Raw genomic sequence first — 20181 nt, 5'->3', positions numbered from 1 at the left:
AGATATTTACACATGAAGGAAAATTAATTCTAATAAATTCCTAAGTTTAATCAGCTATTCTTTTCCATAAACACTTCATCCACCAAAGAATTAACTCTACCTTTACATATACAGCATTAATAAGCTGTTCTGTTACAAGTTTTTAACCAACTCATTTCTTGAATAAAACCTTTAAAATTACATATTGTATTATAGAAAAATAATTAGTAACCATGTTATAGATGACTCCTTTTCAGCAATTAAGGAATAACTCTAGTATTAAATTGCAAATATTAGCAAGAAAATCAAATGGGAGATAGTTCGTGCCTTGTTCTCACCTAATTATGAAAATTATCTAAAAAGGTTATAGGACTTATTTTAAATTCTATATAGTTAGAAGTCATAACTATTCATAATTATACATTTGAGCATAAATTATCTTAAATTAAATATTCTGAATTTAAATTATCTTTATGAATTTTATAATTAAGCCATTCTTATCATTTGTATTAAATCCTTTAACAAAAAAATTATAGCTAATCTAAAATTTTAAGAACTGTATCTTTTAAAATAAAGTCATTAATTTTCAGTCACCTTTTGATTGGATTGCCATTTACATGTAAGGAAATATGGGTTATTATTTTTGCATTTAAGTTCTAAGAAAAGTACATAAAAATCATTAACTAAAGGTTATTTTAAGTTTTTAAATTTAAATTAGTGAGTTTTCTAAACTTTGGGATAATTTTTAGTAAATGCTTTTTGTTTAAAAATTATAAACTTTCATATAATTATAAATGCAATTTTAATCTAAATTATTTAATTTGACATAATTTAAATTCAAAGGTATCATGAGTAACTACTCATAACTTTTAATTACATTGTATTTGAGACACAATATCACTTTAAGGAAAAAAATTATAGGTCATGCACTCTCTCCACTTCATTTTGCTACGAATATATTTTATCACATATAAAAATTGATCTTTATGTTCCAAAATATATATATTGGACATTATATCCATCTTCTTTCTTTAATAACATTTATAAAAATTTTCAGTTATTCAGAAAATGTGAGTTCAGATTTTAAAGTACATTTTTGGGGTAAAGCTCCTAGAATCACTTAGATAAATTTAATTTACTGAATATTTACTGAAAAGATTAAACCATTATAATCAAATACTTTTACAATAAAAAGAAATCAGTGCAACAAAATGTCCAAATAGGAGAAATAGTTCATGTTTCTCCTGAAAGCCCAATTATTTCTATATATTCTAATACACAAAAATAAACAGTTGTTGGGAGTTCTTTTTGATGGCTTTTACTTTTGTGAAGTAAGCACAAACTTACTGGTTAATGGCAGTTAATATAGCTTCTCCACAACTATACACATAAATAAAATAAACAACGAATAAAATAAATAAAATAAACAACGAATACCTTAAAATAATAACGAATAAAATAAAATAAATTAAATAAACAAATACCTTAAAATAGTTATACTTCTCTCCATAAGAAACCAAGTTAACTTCTTGAGCAGAAAGAACTGAAAAAAGAAAAAGCATGCTATACTAAGTGCCATGAAACCCAAATGTAGATAAAGGTGTAAATGGAATTCATTAGGTAAGTTGTTTTTTTTTTTGAGAAATTTTGGAACTATAAAAATAAATAAATAAATAATATTACAAATATCTACATTTCCCCAACCAGAACTTATAACAAATGGCACTCACTTTGTGAATTCAAAGTCCATAATTATGAACCTTTTTTTCACTTTATATTTATAAAAGACTTAAGTAGAGATAAAGTCCACTATTCATCATTCCTAGTGCCATTTCCTTCTTTTCACCTCATTATTAGTAACCACTGTCATGAAACTGGCATGTACTTTTACATTTTCTACATTTTTATTTATATATTGCAGTAAGAGTCATGTTTTGTGTATTTTTTCAATTTCCATAAGTGGTATACAAAAAACACTTGCTTTTTTCATTCAACATTATCTTTGTGATCTACTAATATAGATATACTTCATTCCTTTTTTTAAAAAGACTCTATTTATTTGGGAGAGAGAGAAAACAAGTTGAGGGGAGGGGCAGTGGGAGAGAAAGAAGCAGACTCCCCGCTGAGCTGGGAGTCAGCCAAGGAGCTCGATTCCAGGACCCAAAGATCACCACCTGGACCAAAGGCAGACACTTAACCAACTGAGCCACCCAGGAGCCTCTACTTCATTCCTTTCAACAGTATGTGGTTCAGTACTTCCAATTACTTTATAATAGGAATACTATTATGAATGATACCCTAAAATGAAGCTTCCTATTATGAAGTACTGTATCACATATGCAGACCACATCTTATTTATCCAATTGTCCACTAATGGACACTTGGAGTGTTTCTAATTTTGTAGTATTACAATGCTTTAAGGAACATCCTTGAGCAAACCTCTATGTTCACAATATAAAAACATGTGAACTTTATTCTCTAAAGCAAGGTTTCTCAACCTCAGCACTACAGGCATCTTGGATTGAATAATCCTCTGTTGTGGGAGTCTGCCTTGTCAACTGTAGGACATTTTAGCATCATCCTCGATCTCTACCCACTAGATGCCTCCACAGATGTGACAACCAAAAAGGTCTACAGGCATTACCAAAAGTCCCTTGAGAGGTAACAATGCCCTGGTTGAGAACACTGTTCTAAGGCATACATGAAAGTATATACATGTATATTTTCTACTTTACTGAATACTGCACAACTATTCTCCGAACAGCTTTATCAATTTGTATTACCATCAACATATAATACTTCTGATTTCCAAATATCCTTGTCAGAACTTGATAACATACCAATTTAAATATTTCCAGCAAAATCATTAACTTTCCAAAAGAGACTGCCACTGCAACTCAAGAAAAAAGGTACATATGTGCTACTTCCAAGAAATTATAAAAACCCTAACTGTAAATGGGTACATTATACCCTTCTCATGTTACTTTGCCTTTTTTTTTTTGCTAAGTGAATTTTTCTTGACATTGATTAGTATTAGTATTCTGAATTAACTCTAACTTCATAAAACTTATTTTTTCTAGAAGCTTCAAAACTATGATCTTTGGTCCACATTTTGTAAAACTTTAAATATCCTAAAGAGTTTTAAATAGCATACTTGGGGCACCTGGGTGGCTCAGTGGGTTATAGCCTCTGCCTTCAGCTCAGGTCATGATCCCAGGATCCTGGGATCGAGCACCGCATCGGGCTCTCTGCTCAGTGGGGAGCCTGCTTCTCCCTCTCTCTCTGCCTGCCTCTCTGCCTACTTGTGATCTCTGTCAAATAAATAAATAAGATCTTTAAATAGCATACTTTAAGTGTTTCAACTGATGCCCCCACCTGTAGAAGTTTCCTCCTCTAACACTTATAAATTGGTCACATCTACATATAAAAGTAGGCTAGAGATAACAACTGGACATCCATGATGGAAATATCTTCTACCAAACTTCCTATATATAAAGGAATCTACTCAGCAAACTGATTTTAAAACTGGTAATCAGACTGAATCAAGATAGTGGACTCAACTCACACTGTAGCCTCCCTATTTCATACCAAATCTACAGAAATTAGATCTAAAATACATGATCCCTGATTTCCAAATTTCTGTAAAGATCAATTGCAATTCCCCCTCATCAGTTCTATGAAATGATTTTTGTTGTTTTTTGATATAAATTCTACTCTGGGCTAAGCAGTCTTGTATGAATTTCTGTTACTGGCACCAAAAGAACCTTGTCTAAGACAGTGGCACAATGAAATGTTGATTCTACTGACAATGATTCCAGTGCTGACCAGACTAAAAAAACCAGAAGGTAGACCAGAAACTAAGAGGAATACCAGGAATACAGAAAACAAAATCTTAACTGAAGTACAAACAACAACAAAAAACTACCACATTTGCTGCAAAATACAGGAGTTTCTCTGAGAATCCCAAATACAAAAAAGCTATGTTATTTGAAGCTAGCGGAAGTCTGAAGGCTATCAGCAGCACAAAGAGTAAGAATATCAGGCAGGCCACCTCCACCCCCACGCGTTAAGGTGAAGCAACCAGTAAGAGAGGTACCTGTGTGTCTCCCCCTAACCTCCTGCCCCAAATAGGAGTGTGGACCCCTGGTAAAAAAAATAGTTTGTAGAAGACTGGTACCCCACCTAAAGAAAATGTACCTCAACATTCTAGTACCCCAGGTTTCTGAGGAAATGTGTAAAAATGATCAATAAACGCTTTAGGAAGATGAATCCTGTATCAGTAAGAAGAATGAACTAAGGGGTGCCTGGGTTGCTCAGTTGGTTGGGTGTCCGACTTTTGTTTTTGGCTTGGGATATCATCTCAGGGTCATGGGATCTGCCCTCTTGATGGACTCTGCACTCAGCAGGGAGTCTGCTTAGATTCGCTCTCCCTCTGCCTCTTCCCTCTGGCATTCCTGCAAGCTCACTCACGTGCTCTCTCTCCAATAATTATTCTTTAAAAAAAAAAAAAAGAAGAAGAAGAATGAACTAAAAAGAGGGAAGAATACAGATAGGAAAGCCAGTCAGGAAACAGTACAGGCATGTAAGGACTTGAAATTCAGGGACTCTAAAAAGAAAACATAGATTCACCTAGGCGTATTGATAGGAATGGAAAGAACCTGTTGAATAACCTCATGTTACAAGAGAGGAAAAGATAAAGACTGCTTCATTTATTTTAGGAAAATGCTCATTATAAATTTTGCTTATTACAATATCTGTAGCACGTAAATACCTGTAAGTTAAGTCAATAAATTAATCTGAGGATAAAGAAGTCAAGAGTAACCCTTAAGACTTGGAGGCTGAGAAGATGGTATGAGGCAAATAAAGAGCAAAGTGTGGAGAGAACACTTGATTTCTTTTTAAAGACTTCTTTAATTGAGAAAAAGCATGAGAATGTGTGTGAGCAAGGCAGACGGACAGAGGGAAAGGGAGAGGGAGAGAGTCCCAAGCAGACTCTGCACTAAGCACAGAACCCAAGGCAGGGCTAGATCTCACGACTCTGAGATCACAACCTGAGCTGAAACCAAGGGTCTATCACTCAAATTAGTGAGCCATGCAGGCACCCCAAGAACACTTGATTTTAAAAGACTGTGATTATTTCAGTTTTAGAAATGCTGAGTTTGTTTCTATGATGGTTATTTTTGTAAATATATATATATTGTTTTTTATACCAAACATATTTATAAGTTTTTAGCTTTGTTTAAGGAGGTATTCAATATGTGTAGAGAATAAATATGATATCTATAAATAAATATGATCAACTCATCTCTTTCCTAAAAAGTACAATATGAACATTATATTTAAGTTCCTGGTGTTTTCATCCCCAATTATAACCTGCCCCACATCCCTACAGGAAATTACTATCCTAATTTTTCCCTTGATCATACTTTCACATTTCCTTAACATTTTACCCTGTTTTTGTATAATTAAACACTTTGTTTAGTTTTTAACTTGTTTTGAACTTCCCCCATTAAAATAAGAATCACACTACAAGGCATAGCTTATTTTATTGTGCTTCACTTGATTGCACTTCACAGATACTGCCCCCCCTTTTTTTAAACAAAATGAAGGTTTGTACCAACCCTGCATCAAGCAAGTTTATCAGCTCCATTTTCCCAACAGCTGCTCACCTTGTGTCTGTCTCATACTTTAGTAATTCTTGCAATATTTCAAACTTATTTCATTATTATTTATGAAGATCTGTGATCAATGATTATGACGCACTGAAAGCTCAGAAAATAGTTGACATTTTCTAGCAATAAAAATTTTTTTAGCAATAAAGTATTTTTAATTAAGGTATGTACATTGTTTTTAGGCATGCTATTGCACACTAAATAGACTATAATATAGTATAAACTTAACTTTTTTATTGTATTATGTTAGTCACCATACAGTACATCATTTGTTTTTGATGTAGTATTCCAAGATTCGTTGTTTATGTACCACACCCAGTGCTCCATGCAATTCGTGCCCTCCTTAATACCCACCACCAGGCTTACCCATTCCACCACACCTTTCCCTCTAAAACTGTTTCTCAGAATCCACAGTCTCTCATGGTTCATCTCCCCCTCCGATTCCCTTTTTCCTTTCCTTCTCCTAATGTCCTCCATGTTATCCCTTATGTTCCACAAGAAAGTTAAACCATATATTTGACGTTCTCTGCCTGACTTATTTTACTCAGCATAATCTCCTCCAGTCCCATACATGTTGATGCAAAAGTTGGGTATTCATCCTTTCTGATGGCTGAGTAATATTCCATTGTGTTTATGGACTATATATTCTTTATCCATTAATCTGTTGAAGGGCATCTGGGCTCTTTCCAGAGTTTGGCTATTGTGGACATTGCTGCTATGAACATTGGAGTACATGTGGCCTTTCTTTTCACTACATCTGTATCTTTGGGGTAAATACCCAGCAGTGTAAGTGACAGGTCATAGCGTAGCTCTATTTTTAATTTTTTGAGGAATCTCCACTATGTTCCAAAGTGGCTGCACCAACTTGCATTGCCACCAACAGTATAAACTTTTATTATATGCACTGAGAAACCAAAAATATTCATCTGACTTATTTTCTTGCAATATTTACTTATTAAAGAGATCTGTAACCAAACAAGAAATATTTCCAAGGTAAGCCTGGGTATGTGTTTTTTTCGGAGAAGACACACTAGTTTTCACTAAATATTGTATGTGTCTAAGATGAACAGTGTGAGTATATGTGGTTATAGGTCATTAATTTGTACTACTCTATAACACTTCAATATATGACTGTATGAACATGTTAATGTACTCACAACTTCATCCTTTCTCCTATGCTGTATATTTCAGTATTTCTAAGTTTACACTACTACAAATAATGCATCTAACAAATCATTCTTGAGCACATATCCTGGTACACACATACAAGAATATGACTTACAAACTAGAAGGGAAATTGTGTCACAGGTTACATATATGTTCAATTTTACAGATAATACTAAATTATTTTCATTCTATTATTTTCAAAGAAAAGTTGTTTAAATTAGAAAGCCTGTACACCAAAGAACATAAGCAATATAAAACAGATGCCTAATTAAATTTAAATCACAGGTAAGCACTCAAATCCACATTAAAAATAATCATCACCATTGTGTTACTGCCCAGCATTACAAGTTAAAATTTTATCAACATCTCACAGGAAATGGTCTCCTCACTCCCTTCTGTTTACTCAGTGGATATTTTCATCTCAACATGCCACTCTCTTAGACAAAGTTTTCTGGGTGGCAATAACAAAAACATATACAAAGGTACTTAGCCCAAAATGAGAACTTACATTAAAAAAAAATAAAGGTATTTCACAGAACTGACAAGTAGAAATTACAGTGGGAGTTGGAAATCAGGTACTACAAAGCTGCCAAGAATTAAATCTATTCTAACCTCTGGAACTAAACTGCCTCTAAAAGGTGACAGTCAGTTTTTCTCTGAAAGTGGGCTTCATTTTGCTCTCTACACACCAGTCCCCTCCACTGTTTCTCTATGACCATAGGCTAACCATGGTTGTCCATGCCTCAGTAATACACATTTGTCTAGAAGAAGAACCCAACAGAATCTAACTTGGATCTTTCCTTTCCAACAATTCTAAATTGCTGAAAAGCTGCTTATCCAAGTTAGCACAGGGGTCTACCTATGGTCCCAACAGCTATATGTACTAGGAATACGATGGTCCTACTTTATAAACACTACAAAGCTTTAGAGGCCTACCCTTGAAGCTGAAGCATCAATTCTCAGACAAGGCCCTATGAGGGATAGATGTAACAGAAAACATCTACAATGACCAAGGGAAAATAATGACAGGTAAAATGGATTATAACTAGGAGAAACCTAACCATAATTTCACACAACTGACACCTACAATCAGCATTCAAAAATCAAACATGTACATACCCAGTGGTCATTCTAATAGCAGATACCGGTAGTTTACTCTCTTGTTTTTTTCCACCTGCCCCTTAAGTAGAGTTTGGAGTTATGACACCAAAAGTACAAGTAACAAAAGGAAAAATAAGTATCACTAAATATCACTAAAAATTTAAAACTTTTGTGCTTCAGTGTACAGCTCAACACTTCAACAAAGTGAAAAGACAACCCACAGAATAAAAGAAAATGTTTCTAAGTCATTTACCTAATAAGTTATTTGTATTCAATATACAAAAATATATAAAGAATCTCAAAATTCAGGGCACCTGGGTGGCTCAGTGGGTTAAAGCCCCTGCCTTCGGCTCAGGTCATGATCCCAGGTTCCTGGGATCGAGCCCCACATCGGGCTCTCTGCTCAGCAGGGAGCCTGCTTCCTCCTCTTTCTCTCTCTCTGCCTGTTTTTTCTGCCTACTTGTGATCTTTGTCTGTCAAATAAGTAAATATAATCTTAAAAAAAAGAATCTCAAAATTCAATAACAGAAAGACAACCCAATTAAAAACTGGACAAAAGATGTAAATAAACAAGTCTCCAGAGAATATATATAAATGCCAAAAAAACACCTAAAAAGATGCACATCGTTAGTCATCAGAAAATTACAAATTAAAACCACAATGAAAAACAAAGTCAGCAAAATGACAAGGTAGGGAACTTCAAGTACTCCCACCTGACAGAAATGTCAAAAAACAAGCACTATCAGAACCAAGTTGTTAAAACTAGGGAAAACAGATAAAGATTTACAACCAAGCAAATGACAAATAAAGAAAAAGACAATTTTAAAACCTGGCACAGCAGCAACTTTAATCTATGTTCCTAGTATGGAACCCTGTTCCCAGAGACAGCAGAACAGATTTTATTCACAAATTCATGTGAATATCTATTCTCACCTGTCTGGGTACTACCTGAAGGACTGATGCAAGATGCTCATCTCTGTTTCACCTAACTCAGAGCTCAAGCTGAAGAGCCAGTAGTCATTTGAAAACATAGCAAGCAAAACTGACAACTTTAAAAGGCCTGGAACAAAAGATTACTATATAAACATAGAATAAATTACCTAAGGCACAGGAGCAAATGCTGCAGAGTATTTCTTTGACAAATTAAGAGTATAGATGAAACTGTGAAGACAACACATACACCGACAACAATATGCATGCTGAGAAACGACCTGAGATCATGATTCCAGAGTCCTAGGAGGGGCTCAGCCACATCAGGCTGCTGCTCAGCAAGGAGTCTGCTTCTCCCTCTGCCCCTCCCTCCCACTTGTGCTCACTTGCCCGGTCCTAAATAAATAAATAAATAAATAAGTGGAAGGGAAGATAATGGAAGGGAAGGAAAGACCTGAGAGATCTCTAAGCTTGGAATGACCCCTGGGCTCAGTGCAAATCTGCCTAAGTGAAGGACTGCCCTGACAGTCAATCTACAAACCCCAGGAAAGGTATTCTTCCATTTGTTTAGAACTATTTGGTTTTTGTTTTAGTTTATGGCACTCAAATCAGTCTGTCAAAACTTGGATGAACACAAACGAAATCGAGAGAATTATCTGACCACACATGACAAGGAATAAAGTCTTTGCAAAAAAAAAAAAAAAAAGACTTGAAAAAAAAAACCACTCAACAAAATGGACTACTGGAGACTTTAACAAACAAAAAAGACATAAAACCTTGAGGAAAATGGAGACTACTGATTTACAGAGTTATAACATTATAATATCCATATACCCAGTTATCAACATATCAACAACAACAACAACAAAATTACAAGGCATAGGAAGAAACAGGAAAGAATGACCCATCCAATAGAAAATTGATAAGACTATCCTTGAGGAAATCCAGACATCATACTTACTAGACAAAGGCTTTAAAACAACAGTCTAAAATATGCTTAAAAAGATTAAAGAAAATGAGAAAAAAACAACAAAAACAATTCATAGAATCAATGTATAAGCAAAATTAGAGCATCGATAAAGAGAGAAATTATAAAAAAGAACCAAAGAGAAATGCTGAAATTGAAAGCATAATGACAATGGGAAAAAATAAAATAAAATCACTAGACTGACCCAAGAGCAATTTCAGCAAGCAGAAAACTCAATGAATCTGAATTTAGGGTATTTGTAATTGCTGAATCTGAGAAGGAGAGAACAGAATGAAGAAAAGACAGAACCTAAGAGACCTTCTGAGACATCAAGCTGACCAACACAGACAATATGAGAGTCCCAAAGGGAGGAAAAGGAAAGGAACAGACTGTTTAAAGAGGTGAAAAATCTTCCCAAATAAGATGAAATTGATGAATCTACAAATCTAAGAAGGTTGAATGCTAGGCAGAATAAATTCAGAGACCCATTCTAATAAAACTAATGAAGCCCAAAGACAGAATCATGAAAGCAGCCCAATAAAAGTGATTCATCAAGTACAGGGAGGCCTCAATAAGGTTAACAGCTGATTTCTCATCAGAAAACAAGGAGGACAGAAGGCAGTAAGATAACAAATTTGTACTATAAGAAGAAACCTTGAGATGGTTCATTTTATGTGTCAACCTGACTGAACCACAGAGTGGCCAGACATTTGATCAAACATTATTTAAGATATGTCTGTGTAGGTGTTTCTGGCTGAAGTTAACATCTGAACTGGTAGACTGAGTAAAGCAGATTCCCCTTCACAAGGCAGGTAGGCCTCAACCAGATAATCAAAGATCAAAAAGACTGAGTAAAAATGAACTCCCCTGATTAACTGCATTGAGCTGGATCTATAGTCCTTTCCTTCCTTTGGAGTTGAACTGAAACACTGGTTCTGCTTAGATCTGGAGCCTACCAACTTTCGGACCAAAACAACCCATCAGCAATCCTGGTTCTCAGGCCTTCGGACTCTGACTAGAAGACCACCACTGGCTTTCTTGGGTCTCCATCTTATGACTGCAAATTGTGGGATCTCTCAGCCTTCAAAATCACCTGAGCCAATTCCTTATAACAAATGTTTAAGTAAATGCATGCATGCACACACGTGATGGGTGTGCAGACACACACACACACATATCCTATTGATTCTCTTTTTTCTGGAAAACCCAGCCTAATACAACTGTCAACCAAGAATTTTGTATATGGCAAAACCATCCTTCAAATATGAGACAGAAATTAAGATATTCCCAGATAGGGGCACTTCAGTGGCTCAGTCAGTTAAGCATCTAACTCCTGATATCAGCTCAGGTCCCAATCTCAGGGTCATAAGTTCAAGCCCCACTCTGGGCTCCACGCTGGGTGTGGAGCCCACTTAAAAAAAAAAAAAAAAAAGCAAAAAAAAAAAAAGTTAACATAGTTCATTACCACTAGACTCATATAATGGGTCCCAAATAATGCTAAAGGGATGCTTTAGTCTAAATGAAAAGCACTACAAAATAACTCATTGCCATATGAATAAAGACTTCCAAAGAAGGTAAACACATGGGCAAATAAAAAGCCACTATTATTGTACTTTTTACTGGTAGCCTCATTTTTTATTTCCTACAAGATTTAAAAGAAAAATACATTTTTTAAAATTATTAATCTGTGGTACTGGCATACAATGTATAAAGACATAACCAGAGACAAAAACAAAAAGGGTGAGAGGACAAAGGTGTCATAGGCACAGAGATTTGTATGCATTACAGTTAAGCTGGTACCAATTTGACCTAGACTGTGATAAATTCAGAACATTAGTAGTTATCTTCATGGTAACCACAAAGAAATATCTAAAAATATACACAAAAGGAAATGAGGGAATCAAAATGATTCACTACAAAAATCAATTAAACGCACAAAAAAGGACAGTAATGGAGAGGCAAAAAAGGAGTAAGATATACAGGAAACACATAACAAAATGGCAGAGGCAAGTGCTTCTTTTCTGTAATTATTGTAAAAGTAAACAAAAAAGCGTCCAGTGGAACTGAAGAATAAACAGTTCCACATAAATAGTTGGAGAGTTCAATCCTCTACTTCTCATAACAGATAAAACATCTGGCAAGAAGATCAATAAGAAAATAGAGGACATAAACAACACTATAAACCAACTAGACCTAATCGGCTATATATAGAACACTCTACAGAATAGTAGAATATATTCATCCATGTGCATATGGAACATTCTCCAGGAAAGACCATATGTTACACCATAAAACAAGTCTCAATAATTTCAAAACACTGAAATTACACAAATTATCTTTTTTCTGACACAATGTAATAAAACTAAACTACAGAAGGAAATTTCACAAATACATGGAAACTAATACAGTCCAAAACAAGCAATTGGTAAAGGAGAAATCAGAAATTAGAGATGAATGAAAACAAACACAACATATCAAAACTTACAGGAAACAGTAAGATCATGCTCAGATGGGTGTTATAATTGTAAATGCCTACATTAAGAAGAAGAGCTCAAACCAGTAACCTAACTTGAGGACTGAGAAAAGGAAAAGCAAACTAAATACAAAGCTTTCAGAAGCAGGAAATAATAAAGATCAGACGTAAAATAAAGAAACACAAAAGAGTCAACACCAGAAGCTGTTCTTTGAGATCAATGAAACTGACAAATCTTTAGCTATAAAAGAAAAGACACAAATAACAAAAATCACAGATGAGAGTAGAAACATTACTATAGACTTAGAGAAGTAAAAAGGATCATATGAAAATAATGTGAAGAATTTTATGCCAACATATTAGATAACCCAGAGAAATGGATAAATGTCTAGAAACACACAAATTACATAAACTGACTCAAGAAGAAAAAGAAAAACTTCAAATAACCTAAGCCACTAGACCTACCTCAAAGACCTACCAATAAAGAAGTCCAGGACCAGATGGCTTCACCAGTGAATTATATCAAATATTTAAGGAATTAATACCAATTCTTTTCAAACTCTTAAAAATAATGAAAGAAAAGGGAAAACTTCCCAACTCATTCTAAGCACCAAGCATTACCCTGATACCAAAAAGAAACTAAGGCTTCACATGAAAAAAAAAACTACAGATTATACTCTGAATATGTCAGAAAATGTCCAACCAGGAGCACCTGGGTGGCTCAGTGGATTAAGCCTCTGCCTCCAGCTCAGGTCATGATCTCAGGGTCCTGGGATCAAGACCACATTGGGCTCTCCACTCAGCCTGCTTCCCCCTACCCCACCCCCGCTCTCTCTGCCTGCCTCTCTGCCTACTTGTGATCTCTGTCTGCCAAATAAATAAATAAAATCTTAAAAAAAAATGTCCAACTAAGATCTAACAAGCCAAATCCAACAGAATATTAAAAGGACTTACATCAAGACCAAGTGGAATTTATCCCAGGAATTCAAGGATGAGTCAACACAACAAAATTAGTCATTGTGATACACATTAATAGAATGGGGGGGGGAAGCACATGATCATAACAACTGAGGCAGAAAATGCACTTAATATTCAAACCACCCTTTTATTAAAAAAACACTTAGAAAACCAGGAATTAAGGAAACCCCCCTCAACAGGATAAAAGGCACTTATGAAAACTCCAAGGGTAACATCATACTTATGATGAAAGACTGAAATCTTTACTTCTAAGATCATGAAAAAACTAGGATGCCCATATTTACAACTGCAATTCAACAATCTACTGGAAATTCTAGCCAGAACAGTTAGACAATGAAATTTTAAAAAGTCAAAGGCATCCAAATTCGGAGAGAAGTAAAACTATCTCTATTCACAAGTGAAATGATCCTATATATAAAACAGAATTCCAAAAGAATCCACAAGAAACCAGAAGACCAAATAAACAATTTCTGCAAAGTTGCAGGGTACAATTTCAACACACAAAATCAGTTGTGTATCTGCAATGAACGACCCAAAAAAGAAAATTTAGAAAGTTATTCCATCTATAATAGCATCAAAAAGAATGAAACAACCAGAAATAAATTTACCCAAGGAAATGAAAGACTTATACACTAAAAATTACAGAAAACTGCTGAAAGAAATTAAAGTTGACCTAAATAAATGGAAAGATATTCTAAGTTTATGGGTAGGAAATCTTAATATTCTTAAGATATAAATACTACTCAAAGTAATCTACAGATTCAATGCAATCTCTATCAAAATTCCAATAGCCTTTTTGCAGAAATGGTAAAGCCTATGGCTAAGCAGCACAAACCATATTTAAGGATGATGAAAAGTTCTAAAAACTAATTGTAGTGATGCCTGACCAACTCTGTGGAAATCTCAAAGCCACTGAATTGTACACTTTAAAATAAATGGACTGATCAGCATGTGAATTATAACAGTTAAAACTGTTTAAAAAATGGGGAGGAGTCTAAGATGGCACAGGAGTAGGAGACCTCAGTTTTGTCTGGTCCCAGGAATACAGCTAGATAGCTAATTAAGTCATTCTGAACACCTGCAAACTCAACAGAAGATCTAAGAAAATAGCTGCAACTATACAAATTGAAAAGCAACCACTTTCTGCAAGGTAGGAGGTGGGGCAGTATACGGAGAGATAGACCATGGTGGGGAGGGAGCCTCCTTAACACAGCACCAGAAAGTGATATAGCAGCAGAGGACAAAATTGGAACTTTTAGATGTCTGCTCTGGTGAGGGATGCACTGAAATGCCTGAAATGCACTCAGGTAGTGAGGCAGGGCAGAATTCTAGGTGGTCTCTGAATCCCTAAGGTCACAGGATGACCAGGATTACGTAAGTGCAGCAGAGCTCCCAGGCATCAGAGCAGCAAAGCCAGCTGCAATCAGCAAACCCAGGAGTGGGCTTATAGCTCAGCATTCCCATAAACTGCACACCGGGGCATGGCTCTCCAAGCAGAGGCCAAGCAGGCAGTGGAACCAGGATGAGATCGCCCCTCCTATCTCCCCTGGGACCAGCAGCCCACATGTGTGCAGCAGGATCCTGCAGAGTTTCAAGACTCAAAACGTGGTCATGTGCCTGAGATTTAAAAAAACACTCAGTCACAGGCCAGGGGAGCATGGCATGTGAACTAAGACCAGGGAGGCAGGAGTGACTGATCGCTTTTCCCTGAGGGTGCACTGAGAAGTGGGGCCCTGAGCTTTCGGCTCTAAGACTGGAGACTGGAAGGCCGCCATTTTCATTCTCCTCCTCTAAAGCTGAGGAGGAAGCCTTCAGGGAACAAAAGCCACACAAAGCAACCTAGGCCACTTAGCCTAACCTCTAGGCAGGACAGTACAGGACTGGCCCTGGCAAAGACACCTGAGAATCAGTGCAACAAACTACTCACCCAGAAGATCCGCAAAAACATCCTGGCCAAGAATAAGTTTCCCAGTCACACAGACATACAAAACTTCAGTGTTAGGGGAAAACAATATACAGAATTCATGGGTTTTTTTTCCTCATGATTCTTTAGTCTTTCAATTTTAATTTTTTTTCTTTCCTTTTTCAACTAATTTCATAACCTCTCTAAAGTCTTTTTTAACTTTCATTTTTACAGTTACATTCTATCCTTTCATTGTCTTTAATTTTATATTGTATATACATAACTTTCTCTTTCTTTACAATTTTGGGATTCAATTTCTTCTAACAAATATTCCAAAATACACCCACGATTTTGTGTATTATTGTTCTCTTCAGCTGTTTCCTCATACCTTTTTTTTCCATTTTTTGTTTGTTGTCTTTTAATTCTCATTTTTACAGTTACATTCTATCCCTTCATTGCATTTGTGTACATGTATAAGTTTTTCTTCATTTACAACTTTAGGATCTAGTTTTCTAACAAACAGACCAATATACACACAAGATCCAGTATATTACTCTGTTCTGTTCACCAATCAGTTACATTCTTTTTTTGTCTGTTTCAGGTGTCTTCTGACTTGATTAGTGTATATTTCTCTGGGGTTGTTGTTACCACTTTAGTATTTTCATCTCTCATTCATATATTCTTCTCCTGAGAGACTGAAAAGATGGAAAAACTCACCTCAAAAAAGAGAAAAAGAGACAGTACTGACTGCCAGGGACCGAATCAGTATGGATATAAGTAAGATGCTGGAAATAAAGATCAGATAATAATTATAATGATACTAGCTGGGCTTGAAAAAAGCACAGAAGACACTAGAGAATCCCTTCCTGGAGAAATAAAAGAACTAAAATCTAATCAAGTTGAAATCAAGAAGGCTACTAATGAGATGCAATCAAAAATGGAGGCTCTAACTGCGAGGATCAATGAGGTAAAAGAACAATCAGTGATTTAGAAGACAAAATGGTGGAGAATAAAAAAGATATAAACAACTACAGGATCACAGGGGGAGAATTTGACAGATAAGTGATACCAAAGATTAAAACAATATTAGAATAGTTGGGATCCCAGAAGAGGAAAGAGCAGTGAGGGCCAGAAGGTATACTGGAGCAACTTATAGCTGAGAACTTCCCTAATCTGAGGAAGGAAACAAGCATTCAAAAGTAGAAGACATAAATCAATAAAAATAGCTCAACACTACAATATATAATCCTGAAACTTGCAAATCTCAGAGACAAAGAGAAATGAGGTCTGTAACCAACAAGGAGAGGAACATTAGACTGGCAGCAGACCTCTCCACAGAGACCTGGCAGGCCAGAAAGGACTGGCATGATATATTCAGAGTGCTAAATCAGAAAAATATGCAACCAAGAACACTTCATCCAGCAAGGAAGTCACTGAAAATAGGAGACATAAAAAGGTTCCAGGACCAAAAAAGAGCTAAAAGAATTTGTGATCACTAAACCAGCTCTGCAGGAAATATTAAAGGGGATCCTTTAAGAAAAGAGAGAGCACAAAAGTAACATAGACCAGAAAGCAACAGAGATGTTATACAGAAATAATGACTTTACAGGTAAACAGTGGCACTATTTGTATCTTTCAATAGTTACTTGGACTAAATACTCCAATTAAAAGACAACAGGGCATCAGACTAGATTAAAAAAAAAAAAAAGACCCATCAATATGCTGTCTGCAAGAGACTCATTTTAGACCCAAAGACACCTCCAGATAGAAAGTAAGGAGATGGAAAACTACTTATCATGCTAATAGACATCAAAAGAAAGCTGGGGCAGCAATCCTTATATCAGTCAAATTAGATTTTAAGCCAAAGACTATAATAAAAGATGAGGAAGGACACTATATCATGATTAAACTGTCTCTCCAACAAAATCATCTAACAATTGTAAATATGTATGCCCCTAACATGGAAGCAGCCAATTATATAAACCAATTAATAACATTAAGGAAACACATCAATAATGTTAAAATAATAGGAACTATACCACCTCACTCACTAAGACAGATCATCTAAGCAGAAGATAACAAAGAAACAATGGCTTTGAATGACATACTGAACCAGATGGACTTTACAGATATATTCAAAGCATTCCATCCCAAAGCAACAGAACACAAATTTTTCTCGAATGCAAGGTAACAGTCTCCAGAATAGATCACATTTGGGAACACAAATCAGGTCTCAACCAGTACCAAAAGACTAGGATCATTCCCTGCATATTTTCAGACCAAAACGCTTTGAAACTAGAACTCAATCACAAGAGGAAATTTGGAAAGACCCAAATACATGGAGGCTAAAGAGCACCCTACGAAAGAACGAAGAGGTTAACCAGGAAATTAAAGAATGAAAAAAAATTCATGGAAACAAATGAAAATGAAAACACAACATTCAAAGCCTGAGGAATGCCGGAGAAATGAACCTAAGAGGGAAGTATATAGCAACACAAGCCCTTCTCAAAAAAAGAAGATCTCAAATACACAACCTAACTTTACACCTAAAGAAGCAAATAAATCCTAAACCCATCAAGAGAATAATTAGAGCACAAATGAATGAACCAAAAAAAAAAACAAAAACAAAAACAAAACAGTAGAACAGAACAATGAAACTGAGAGCTGGTTCTTTGAAAGAATTAGTAAGATTGATAAACCCCTGACCAGACTTACCAAAAAGAAAAGAAAAAGGACCTAAATAAATTAAATCATGGTTGAAACACAAGAGATCAGGACCAACACCAAAAAAATACCATTATAAGAACATATTATGAGCAAATTTGACACTCTGGAAGAAATAGATACATTCCTAGAGATATGTATAAACTACCAAAACTGACGAACAGGACTAAATAGAAAACCTGAACAGGGACGCCTGGGTGGCTCAGTTGGTTAAGCCGCTGCCTTCGGCTCAGGTCATGATCCCAGCATCCTGGGATCGAGTCCCACATCGGGCTCCTTGCTCCGCAGGGAGCCTGCTTCTCCCTCTGACTCTGCCTTCCACTCTGTCTGCCTGTGCTCGCTCTCGCTCGCTCTCTCTCTGACAAATAAATAAATAAAATCTTTAAAAAAAAAAAAGAAAAAAAAAAGAAAACCTGAACAGAAACCATAGCCAGCAAGGAAACTGAAGAGGTAATCAAAAATCTCTCAGCAAACAAGAGTCCAGGGCCAGATGGCTTCCCAGGAGAATTCTACCAAACATTTAAAGAAGCATTAATACCTATTGTTCTGAAGCTGTTTCAAAAAAACAGAAATGCAAGGAAAAGTTCCAAACTCTTTTAGGCCAGCATTATCTTGATACCAAAACCAAAGACCCTACTGAAAAGAATTACAGACCAATATCCCTGATGAACATGGATGTAAAAATTCTCACCAAGATACTAATAGGATCCAGTAGCACATGAAGAGGATTATTCACCTCGACCAAGTGGGATTTACTGCAGGGCTGCAAGGGTGGTTCAGCATCCACAAATGTGATATACCACATTAATAAAAGAAAGGACAAGAACCATAAGATCCTTTCAATTGATGCAGGAAAAACAAAATAGAAGCATCCTTGACAAAATACAGCATCCTTTCTTGATAAAAATTCTCCACATTGTAGAGATAGAAAGAACATGACTTAATATCATAAAAGCCATATATGAGAAACCCACAGTGAAAATTATCCTCATTGGGGAAAAACTAAGAACTTTTCCCCAAAGGCCAGAAACGTGACAAGGATGTTCACCATCACCACTGTTGTTCAACATAGTACTAGAAATCCTAGCCTCAGCAATCAGACAACAAATAGAAATAAAAGGCATCCTAATCGGCAAAGAAGTCAAACTCTCACTCTTCACAAATGACATGATATTCTATGAGGAAAGCCCAAAACACTACACCCCCAAATTGCTGTAACTCATACAGGAATTCAGAAAAGTGGCAGGATATAAAATCAATGCACAGAAATCAGTTGTATTTCTACACACAAACAATGAGACAGAAGAGAAATTAGGAGTCAGTCGCATTTACAATTGTGCCAAAATTTGTAATATACCTAGGAATTAGCCTAACCAAAGGAGCAAAGGATCTGTACTCAGAAAACTATAGAACATGCATGAAAGAAATTGAGGAAGACACAAAGAAATGGAAAAATATTCCATGTTTGTGGACTGGAGAAACAAATATTGTTAAAATATGCATACTACCTACAGCAATCTATATATTCAATGCCATCCCTATCAAAATACCATGAACTTTTTTTTCAAATAAATGGAACAAATGATCCTAAAATTTGTATGGGACCAGAAAAGACCTCAAACAGCCAGAGGAATGTTGAATAGAAAACCAAAGTGGGGCACATCACAATTCCAGACTTCAAGCTTTATTACAAAGCTGTAATCATCAAGACAGTAAGGGGTAGCACAAAAACAGACACACAGATCAATGGAACAGAAAAGAGAACCTCAACTCTATGGTCAACTAATCTTTGATAAAGCAAGAAAGAATACCCAATGGAAAAAAAAAAAAAGTCTCTTCAATAAATGGTGTTGGGAAAATTGGGACAGCCATATGCAGAAGAATGAAACTGGGCCACTTTCTTACACCACACACAAAAACAGACTCAAAATGGATGAAAGACCTAAATGTGAGATAGGGATCCATCAAAATCCTTGCAGAGAACACAGGCAGCAACTGCTGTGACCTTGGCCACAACTACTTCTTACTAGACAGGTCTCCAAAGGCAAGGGAAGCAAGGGCAAAAATGAACTATTGGGACTTCATCAAGATCAAAAGCTTTTGCAGAACAGAGGAAACAGTGGACAAAACCAAAAGACAACCAACAGAATGGGAGAAGATATTTGCAAATGTCTTATCAGATAAAAGGCTGGTATCCAAAGTCTATTAAAGAACTTACCAAACTCAACACCCAAAGAAGAAATAATCCAATCAAGAAATGGGCATAAGACATGAACAGACATTTCTC

At 35.7% G+C, this 20181-nt stretch overlaps 1 protein-coding gene across 1 annotated transcript in view; it reads right to left on the bottom strand.

The window, feature by feature from the left end:
* Positions 1 to 20181, bottom strand: part of TBC1D5 (TBC1 domain family member 5) — a 547758-nt gene that overhangs the window by 505152 nt on the left and 22425 nt on the right. The window contains exon 2 of the mRNA XM_059390875.1: positions 1464 to 1522. The gene's annotated coding sequence lies outside the window, so the exon portion shown is untranslated. The remainder of the gene's footprint in view (positions 1 to 1463; positions 1523 to 20181) is intronic.

Source organism: Mustela nigripes, chromosome 2, assembly GCF_022355385.1.
Source record: "Mustela nigripes isolate SB6536 chromosome 2, MUSNIG.SB6536, whole genome shotgun sequence".
Taxonomy (NCBI): domain Eukaryota; kingdom Metazoa; phylum Chordata; class Mammalia; order Carnivora; family Mustelidae; genus Mustela; species Mustela nigripes.
This window is presented reverse-complemented; position numbering and strand designations above follow the sequence as displayed.